This window comes from Megascapheus bottae, chromosome X (assembly GCF_031878675.1).
Source record: "Megascapheus bottae isolate mThoBot1 chromosome X, mThoBot2.hap1, whole genome shotgun sequence".
NCBI classification, from domain to species: domain Eukaryota; kingdom Metazoa; phylum Chordata; class Mammalia; order Rodentia; family Geomyidae; genus Megascapheus; species Megascapheus bottae.
In genome coordinates, this window is record NC_143547.1 from 81,542,416 (window position 1) to 81,553,174 (window position 10,759).

Consider the following 10,759-nt stretch of genomic DNA (forward strand, 5'->3'; position numbering starts at 1 on the left):
GAATATTGCTCTTTCTTCATCATAGCTCTTTGTCCTGCTATACTATTATGCAGAGTATTATCCCCATGTCAAGACCTCAACTTAATCCTATCTTCAAAGTCCTCTTTTCTATAAGTAATATTCCTTTCCAAGAGGGTAGAAGTCTGTTGCAACATCCCTCTCAATTGATATAACCCTGCTCAGGAATGGCTGTGAAGTCATGACATACAGCAAGTGGAAATGATTGGGACACAATGCTCTATTTCTCCTTTAATCATAGTAGCATCATTAATTCTTGGATCCATTTCCTTTCTGTAACTTTATATCTCACATTAAGTCTCTTAATACTACTTGAGTATAGATAAGTGTTATGAATGGTGCCCACTTTTATATTAGAAAATAATATGCAATTCTCCCTAAAAATATCCTTATAAGCAAGAGGAGAAATTCAGGTTTCCTGCAGTCATTCATTTAGAATAAAAGAAACCATTTACTGCCAGAAGTGAGGGAGATTTTCTATTAGGAGTTTGCATAAATTACTGTTATAACAATTGGAACATTAAGACATAATTAGACAATGAAGGAAATATGCAAGGAAAGCAAGACTTCTATGGTTCTTTTGATTTGTACCCAAAGCTGAAATCCAGTTTATGAAGGGCTTTACTACTGGTTATTCTATGAATTATAGAACCTATGAATAAGAGCTTCAAGAGATCCCATAGTTGGTTCATGGTGAAGCTATCATTTTATAGTTATGGAAACTGAGACTCAAAGAGGGGGAAAGATTGACCAAAGAAAATCCTGATGTAAGCAAGGGAAAGACAAGTTTTCTGACATATTTTAAGAGACAAATAGTTTTAATACTCTTGATGAATGAACTACCTCCCTCTGTCTCTTTCATTTAAGTTTTTTCTTCCTTATCTTCATGCTTTAATTGATGAAAAATTACTGAGAATATTAAGAAATGAATATACTTTTACTTATTTTTATGGGGACAGAGGCTTCCACATGTACAAAAGCACATTCCTATTCATAGAATGTTCTGTAGCTACTTGACTCAGTTGATGGCAACACATGTCTATTAACTACATCTAAAGAGCTAATGAGGGTCAGAATTGTGGCTCAATACTCTTTGGGGACTAGGTAGTTTCTTTGCCAGGGCATTTGTCCTGGATATCTCTACCTTGGTCATCCTTTTATACACAGACTTTTATTTGACTCAAACAGAGAAAATATGTGTAAATCTAGTCCTGTCTTGGGAGGACACCTGGATGTTCAACTAGCTGTGGAGATGAGGGAAGGAAGAGTGGCAGTCTCCTGGGAGCTGGAGACTTCAGCATCTATCATATTGCTGGATGTTGTTATCACATAGGTACCTAAACTTTAATGATAACTCTCCTTCCTGAGTATGTCATTATATCATTACTATCAAGCATTGTCTGAGGTGTGTAGCCTGAAAGGTAGTAGTATGAGAAGGCTGCTGATAGCTCCAGATCCACAGCTCTGAACCCAGCCCTTCTTTCTGTCCTCATTATAAAACATACTTAGGTTTTTTTGGATTATGATAATTATTTATTTACCTTCATTTACTTTCATTCAGTAAAACTGTTGCTGCCTCCTGGCTTTTCTTTTTTATATATTTTTATTGTAATTAATAGAAGGGTTACATTATATTCACCAGATAGAAGGTGCATTATCTCACATATATTGATACCTTTTCTCATGTCTTGGTCCCCATTTTCCTCCCCCCACCCCTGCCCCTCATCTTGTTTTCCCCCTTCCCTATCCAATTTTAAATAACCAAATATGCATATATGCAATATATCAGTTAACAAGGTAAAATACTGTAACAATATGAGATAACCAAGGGATAGTAAAAGAGGAGAGATAACATAGTACATTAAGGACAACAATTACTCATTATATGGCTTTTGTTTCAATATTCTGGAGGTCTTTTCATTTAGCGTCATACTATATGGCCTCATGTATCTAGGTTTTGTTCTATTGTAAATCTGTGCTAGGAGAGCCTAAGGTTTCTACTGATTATGACAAATGAGGGAAACCATTGAGCCTATGATCCTTTGAGAAAACCTACTCATGTTTTAACTCTCATTGTCCTTAGTACTCAACTGATTCCTTGACCCGTCATTGCCTACCATTAACTTCACCTCATGGACATTCAAACTTGAGTGTCTCCTGATCTTCCATACTTCCTTCAGTATCAGCTACTCTGCTTATGTTTCTTATAGTGAGATGCTATGTAAAAAGATTTTTTCAGGTTGCAATTGGGTATGTCACTGGCTTATAGAATGGGCAAGGAACTCTATCTTGTGCTATTTTACCTGTGTGTTAGGGATTTAAAACTCAGAATATTTAATCATTCATTAGTCATCTTAGCACCTAGACCCTGAGATCAAACTCTATGATTGGCACAAAAAATTACTCAGATATAGGAAGTTGATTTCTGGGGCCATTTGGTCTTGTTACCTATGACATGAAGAAGCACATTTTAAACATTTACATATAATTTTATTGCAAGACTTAAAGTATTCTGAGTTAGGATGAAATAATAGAGTTATATTAGGCAAAACATTAGCATGATCAAGTGCATTTATGCAAATCACTTCATTTGAGTTGCTGCCTGTTTTGCCTTAGCTTCTGTTATATTACTTATAAGTCACAAAATGGCATTAACACAAAGTTGATAATAACTATGTCAGAAATGATCAAAAAACCTACCAAACAAATGACAATAAAAGCATTAAAGTTTATGAGCTGAGGGAGGTTGAGCACATGCTTTTGACATTAAAATTTCTCTGTGTTTAAAAAGGATATTAGCTATAATTGTTTTGTTCTTTAAAGTACTGCTCTTTAAGTACCATAACTTTTTCAGCCTCCTTGCTTGCATGGAGTCTATGGAAATTGAGCACTAAGTCTCAGAAATACTGGGAGTAGATGATAAGTAGTGTAGAAGGGAAGATAATAGAGGAGAAAAAGATGTTTAATACTTTATGAGCAATACACTGTAAAAACAGATTTTCATTGCATAAAGTATTCTGCTAAATACATGGCATGCTGTGCTGTATCTATTTTATAGAACAACTGTATATTAGTTGGGCCAATAGTATGGTAGGAACAGCTTAACACAGAGCATTCAAAACTAAGAAATTAATTGTGTCTACCTTTATACTGCATTTCTAAAAATGATTCCAACCTTATAGCCATTGTATAAAACAGTATTGAAAAAATGTTCAGAATGTGAAAAACTGAATTGGAGGTTAACATAAGTAGGGACACTAAAAAAACTTTGAGGGCTATGTACTAGTTGAAATACTTGGATAATAGAACGTTTCTAAAAACTGAACTTTTATCATTTAAGTTTTAATATTCACCTTTTTCATTTACTGAACAATTCTTTAAGCATCTACATGCCAAGCTCTCTTATAAGTACTATAAATGTAGCAATAAACCAGATAATACTAATATCCAGGCTATTATTCTAAATAGCTAGAGAAAAACAAAGAAATGAAATATAATATAGAATTAAAATTATTACAGAAATGTAGCTTAATAGATATTCTAGAAGAACTATCTTACTGCATAGCTAATGATATATAATTTTCATATATTTTGAATATCTGTTATTGTCAAAGGACTCCATCTAAAATACTTCAAATTATTGATAGTTAAGAATTAAAAATATTCTCTTTGAAATTTTGTCTAACTTAATATCTCTATCAAATTTATTCATAGATCATAAATTTCACATTAATATAGATAAATGAGCTCTTCTTATAGAACAATGTATACGATTTTCATTTATCTTTTGTACTATGGTATCTTATGAAAACATCTGACGTCTCAATCTTGGCAGGTAAGACTGAAGATTTTAAAGTATCTAAGCAATTTCATCACTTTGCTCAAGAAATAAAAAATAAGTGTGCAGGAGTTTGGCCTAGTAGTAGAGTGCTTGTCTTGCATGAATAAAGCCCTGGGTTCGATTCTGTGGTACCACAAACACAAAAATAGTCGGAAGTTGTACCATTGCTTAAGTGGTAGAGTACTAGCTTTGAGCTGAAGAACTCTGGGACAGCATTCAGGCCCAAACTTCAAGCTCCACTACCAACAAAAGAAATGCAAAATTAAAAAATAAGTGAATTAGACAAGCTTGGAAAGATACATGTTATGGCTGTGATCAGAAGAGACTAAAATTGATTTGTTGACTTTCAAATATAGGTTGCAAGTGAATGCCTTTCCTTATGTACAAATAAAACTATAATGTTTCTTCTAAACATTATTAATTTCCTCCAGAACCACTGATTGAACATGCACTCTTTGCAAAGTACTCTGTGAGAAGGCAAGGCAGGAAGAAGACACAGAGAAGGAGGGAGAACTGGAGGGAGGGAGCATCAGAAAGGGGGAAGAATATTTGTGCGTGTGTGTGTGTGTGTGTGTGTGGTGTACATGTGTAAAAGAGTAAGAGAAGGGAAGAAATAAAAAAGTAGCAACAGATTTGGTTCAATATAAAAATATAAAGCAATTGTACTGTATGAGTTGGAGCCAGAGTTGTTATTTACTTGTGAAATACTCGGGAAAGTTGCATGGGGAAGGATATATGGATTTGTTTAAGAAATCTATCAAGTAAATATTAGGAACTTGTGTTTTATAATTTGATAGGCAACAAAATGTCCAGATGAACAAATTTTATCTCTCTTTGGAGACTGCTGTAGGATTTCAAATCCCATTGTTACTTGATTGTTTGGGAATTGGTTTTACAGCAAATTAGAGAGATTAGAGGGATGAAAGAATATTAAGAACCATTTGGCTCTCATTACTGATTTTGTTGGGATATTTTTTCACTCAAATTATGGAGTGTAGATTTCTAAATAAATAGGGCACAGAATTTAGAGGTTCTACTTGTTCACAGGCATGGGGGGTGTTATTGGTCAGGAACAATTTGGAATGGTACATGGGAAAAAAAGTCTTGGCATATAGAGACAAATAATTACATGAGGTATTTATGTATGTATATATGTATGTATGTATGTATTTATTTATTTATTTTGCCAGTCCTTGGCTTGAGCTCAAGGCCTGAGCACTGTCCTTGGACTTTCTCAAAGCTAGATCTCTACCACTTGAGCCTCAGCACCACTTCCAGCTTTTTTCTATGTATGTGGTATCTAGGAATCGAATCCAGGTCTTCGTGCATGCTAGGCAAGCACTCTATCACTAGGCCAAACTCTCAGCTCACTGAGGTTTATATTTTTGTTTGAGTATTTGGTGCTGAGGAGCAATGAAAAGTAAGAAAGCAAATTTTAACTTCACCTGAGTATTTGGTCTCTTCCCTGTATCAGTGAAGAGAAATGTCATCCATCTACTTGGTACAAACTAGGAGCATAATATAAATTGGAATTGGTAATGCCCTCTTTATTTTAATGTTCTCTGCTTTCCATAAAGGATAGAAAATATAGGCTGAAAGGTCAAGGCACCAGTTAAAACAACTGTAATAATTATTAAAAGATACTATATTGGTCAAAAATCAAGCTTGTGTACAAGAAAATTCTAGAGCACAGAAGATTTTCACTTTTCTAAGAATGTAATTTACTCCAAATTGCTACTGTAATCATCAGAAACTCTTGTGAGCTTTAGTTAGCCTTTGATTCTGAGGAAAAGATTCAGGGTATTTTAGGTTCATTTTTTGGTTTACCTCTCTTTGAGAGAGAATCAGAGCTGCTTTAAGAAATAAAGATAGCCATTGAAGCATAATCAACTAAAATGCTTTGCAAATTGGTAAAGTGACATTGAGAAAGTTTGGTGGTTTCTGACGAATGTAAACATATTTTTAAAATAATATCCATCAACTATGTTCCTACTATTTACCAAAATGATTTGAAAATTTACATCCACACAAGCAACTACATGGGTTGTGCACTAGGAAGGCTGGTATAGGAAGATCCGTGAGCCAAGGATTGATGGTATCCTCAGAAACCAGTGAGGTCCCCATGTCAAAAAAATACTGTACATGGATGTTTATATAATCAGTATTGATGATTGTCAGAACTAGAAAGCACCTGAGATACACTTCAATAAATAAATGCATATATCCACTGTGATAATCCACAAAATAGATTGTTATTCATCACTTAAATGAAATATCAAGCCATGAAAAGACATGGTAAAATCTCAATTGCTTATTGCTAAGTGAAAGAAGACAATCTAAAAAGGTAGCACACAGTATGATATAGTATATATATATATATATATATAGTGTACATATGGTATGCTGCATATAGCATATCACATTCTGGGGAAAAGTGAAAAGATCAGCCATTAGGATCAGATGAGAGGATGGTCAGCCAAGAACACAAGATTTTTATGATAGCACAGTGATAATGTACATCATTACACATTTTTCATAACCAGTAAAATATGAACTTTGGGTTACAATAATGTATCAGTGTAGATCCATTTATTGTAACAAATACACCATAGTGTGATGGTGACAGTGGAGGAGGAGGATGTGTTTGTGCATGTGAGGCCACGGGTTGTTTTTCAATGTTCAGTTCTTTCATTAGTGTTGCTGTGATCCTTACACGTCTATAAAAAGTTTGTTTACTAGATGTCCCTCAGTTGATGAGTGGATCAACAAGTTGTGGTATTTGTACACAATGGAATTCTATGCTGCTGTCAGAAAGAATGACATCGCCCCATTTGTTAGGAAATGGAAAGACTTAGAGAAAAATCATATTAAGTGAAGTAAACCAGACTCAAAGGAACTTAGGCTCAATGGTTTCCCTCATTCGTCATAATCAGTAGAAACCTTGGGCTCTACTAGCAGAGATTTGCAATAGAGCAAAATCTTGATACATAAGGACATATAATGTGAAGCTAATTGAAAGGACCTCCAGGATAGTGAAACAAAAGCCATATAATGAATGATTGTTGTCCTTAATGTACTATGTTGTCTCTCATCTCCTTTGCTGTCCCTTGGTTATCTCATATTGGTATAGTATCTCACTTTGTTATCTGATATATTGAATTTATTTGTATTTGGATATTTGAAATTTCATAGGGAAGGGGGGAAAACCTAGACGGGTGTGGGGTGTGGGGGGGGAGGGAAACGGGTACCAAGACATGTGAAAGGGTATCAATGTATGTGAATTAATGCACCTTCTATCTGGCAAATATCATGTAACCCTTTTACTAATTACAATAAAAAAATAAAAAAAGTAGAACAAGGATGAACAAATGCAGCAGCGATACTAGATACTACGTAGAAAATAAACTGATTGTCTTATAGGTGGGAATGGGAGAGAACGATTGGGAGAGAGTGATGGAAAGGAAGATGTGGCTCAAAAAAGAATTTTTACCTGATTCATGTCACTGTAAATCCTTTGTATATCAACTATACAAATACAAGTAAATTGTTTTCATGGCTGACTTTAAAAAAAGTTTGTTTAATGAAAAGAAGAGAAGTTTCATCTCTACCTGACATAGCATACAAAATTTCATTTTGATGGATAATAGAATTATTCATAAAAGTTAAACTTAAGTTGCTAGAAGACAACATAAATGTATTTACCACATTGGACAGACCTAAATTATAAATATTGAACATAAAAGCACTATAAATAAATGTTAATTAATTGTTGTTCATTAAATTTAAGACTGTCATAAAATGTGTCATTAAAAATTCAATTGTGATTTCAAAAACTAAAAATTGGAAGCCAATGAAATATTTGTTCTGACAGAAATATCTTTATATACCTGAAACCTACAGCTATATCGGATAGAATATTAGCAATGTGACTTATGGTGAAAATCTGGGGCTATGGAATGCTATCAGTTTGATGGTTAGGTTTGGGTGGGGTGATTGAGACTTTGACTACCATGTCTGACATAAGACATCTTGTGTAGCATCTTTGTTTATATGATGTCATATGCGGTTTCAAGAAAAAAATTAGATGCTCTCTGTGTGACTCCACTGATAAGACAACTACAAGATTATGCCTACTTCCTGAACTCTGCCTATGACCTTTTACCTTTGCCAAATTAAATCTGTATCCCTTCACTGTAATGAACCATAATAGCAACAGTTCTTATATGCTCTGAGTCCTTCAGGCAAATCACTCAACAGAAGAATGGTCTCTAGGGACCCCTGAAATAACATTTTTCCCATAAAATAAAAATCATATTTTGTTGATAAATTTAGGTATATACACACTTACCAGATATGAAATTAATTTATTGCTACATCCAACCATTTTGACAAACTGCAAGAAAAGACAAGTGTGAAAATGAGAGTTATTTATATTCAGACAAATGTGAGACAAGTCTACACAACAGCCCAAAGGCAAAATATGGGTGACTCTGGGAGGGAGACAGATTAGCCTGGCATTTTTAATTAAAGAAGAGCTTCTTCCTGGAATGCATAGATGTTTTTCTTCATTCTCACCAAAGACAAGAGCCATATATTTAAGTGTTTCTAAAATAAAAAATGCACGCATTAAGTTTGGACATCTATTAAAATGCATTACTTTACCTTTTTTGTTTACCTTTATTGGGTTTTCCCTGATAGTCAACTGTAGCTGACATTTTCATAACTAAAATATCCGCTTGTAAAAATGAATAGTTGATGGAAGAAACATTAATTTTGAACGGAATTTTGACTCCCTGACATTTTTTAACACTTAGTGCCTATTTTCATCATCCAACTGAAGTGATTACAAAATGTTCTATCCAAACAGGGAACAGTACAAAATCCATGCAATGAGAATATGAATTAAAAGAAAGGCAATTTAATATTTTGAAACTTCTCTTTTCTAAGTCTGCATGGGCGTAGATATACTGTGCCAGCAATGAGTAAGTGTCTTGCCTTGGGTACGTTTTATCTCCTTGTCACTTAATGTACTATGTGAAGTTATTTCTTTTCTCTTTTTTCCCCTATGGGTTATCTCATGTTGTTACTGTATCTGACTTTGTTACCTGATATATTGTATATATGTTTATTTGTTTATTTGAAATAGGGAAGGGGAAAACAAGATGATTAGGAGGGGGTGGGAGGAGGGAAAGTAGGACAAAAACATGAGAAGGGGTATCAATATTCAAAATATAATGTACCCACTACCTGACGAATATAACGGTAACCCCTCTATATGTTACCCTGACAATAATATACAATAAAATTCATATCTACAATCTGTTATCTCATTTATTTTAGGAAATTTCTTTTGTTTTTATCATGTTTTTTTCCTTTTGTATGTACTTATTTTCATGCTGGATATTGCATACAAAAAGTATAGAAAGACAATGAGCTTTGAAAAATGAGAGAAAAACAATATTGTACTCTACTTTTTTTATCTGGAAGTTGGAGATTATGAAAATTTATAGGCCTGGATAATGCTGATCCAATTTCAGTGTTTACTGAGCCTGGGCCCTAAAAGAGTTAGGATATTTCCAGTCTATCCTTATTTTTATGACAGAAGCCCTTTATATCCCATCTATTTCATAGTAATCTTTTGACTTTATTTTTCTTCTATTGTTCTCAGACTTTTCAAGATCACTGCTTTCAGCTGCTTATTTCAGAAACATGTTCATTTTGTCTTTTTCTTTCCTTTTTGTGTTTCATGGCTCGACAATATTTTGCACCCTAGTTACATAGACTTCAAACATATTTCTACTGGAATCTAGTGGCTCACTCATGCAATCCTAGCTATTCAAGAGTTTGAGATCTAGGATACTGGTTCAAAGCCAGCCAGGGGAGAGACATCCATGAGACTGTTACCTCTAATTAACCAACAAAAGCTTCAAATGGAGCTATGCCTGAAGTGTTAGAATGCCATCCTTGAGTATAAAAGCTAAGGGACAACATCTAGGTCCAGAGTTCAAGCTCTAGAACCGGAACACACATAAAACATGTGTTCCAGCTTTCTAATTGCTTTAGAGGGAAAACTGGTCCTTATTAGTTCTTATAACCAAGTTCACATGTATACAAAATCTAAATTTGCTTGGCATTCAAAAATAAACTCTTGCCAAGTAAAAATTTATATCCTTTTATAAGATCCCTAGACTTTTGTGAAGGCTATAGTTATCCACTAAATACAGTGATTTAAGAGCTTCTTATTAAAGGTTAAAAAAAGAAATTTAATCTCCATTTTCATGTGGTCAAAGAAAGGATGTTTTACATGGATGAAATGATTTTTGATTTATAGGATAATAATTGATCTTTAGCACAAGAACTAAAAACAATTCAAAATTCATATGGATGAAAAGAGTTGGAGCTAGGATTTGAAAGATGACTTTGAAAGAGGGAACAGTATTTCAGGCAAGGAACAACATAAACTAAGGCATAGTTACCATTGAATGATTTCATTCATACCTTGACAGCTGAATAGTTTATCCTTGAATCCTTTTCTCCCTTTCTTTGTTGTTAATACTAATCAGGCTGTGTTGAAAGCTACAGAATTCATTGGTGTATACTGTGATACATCTGTTGATTTAACTGCTTGTGATTTCTTTGGTAGACCCAGGAGTACAGCATACATGCAAGTGATTGCATAACATCTTCGTATTTCCCCAGCTGGATGTTTTCCATTCAGCCCTACCTCAGGAGGGCATCATCTAATCCAACTAATTTTGTTTATTCAATTTTAGAAATTCTCTGAATTTACTTCCTGCCTTGGTACTGAATGGAAATATTGGTGAATACAAATCTAATGCTTAAATCAGACTGGTAAAGATTGAGAAGTAACCACAGTATGCTTGACTATTCAAGACACTG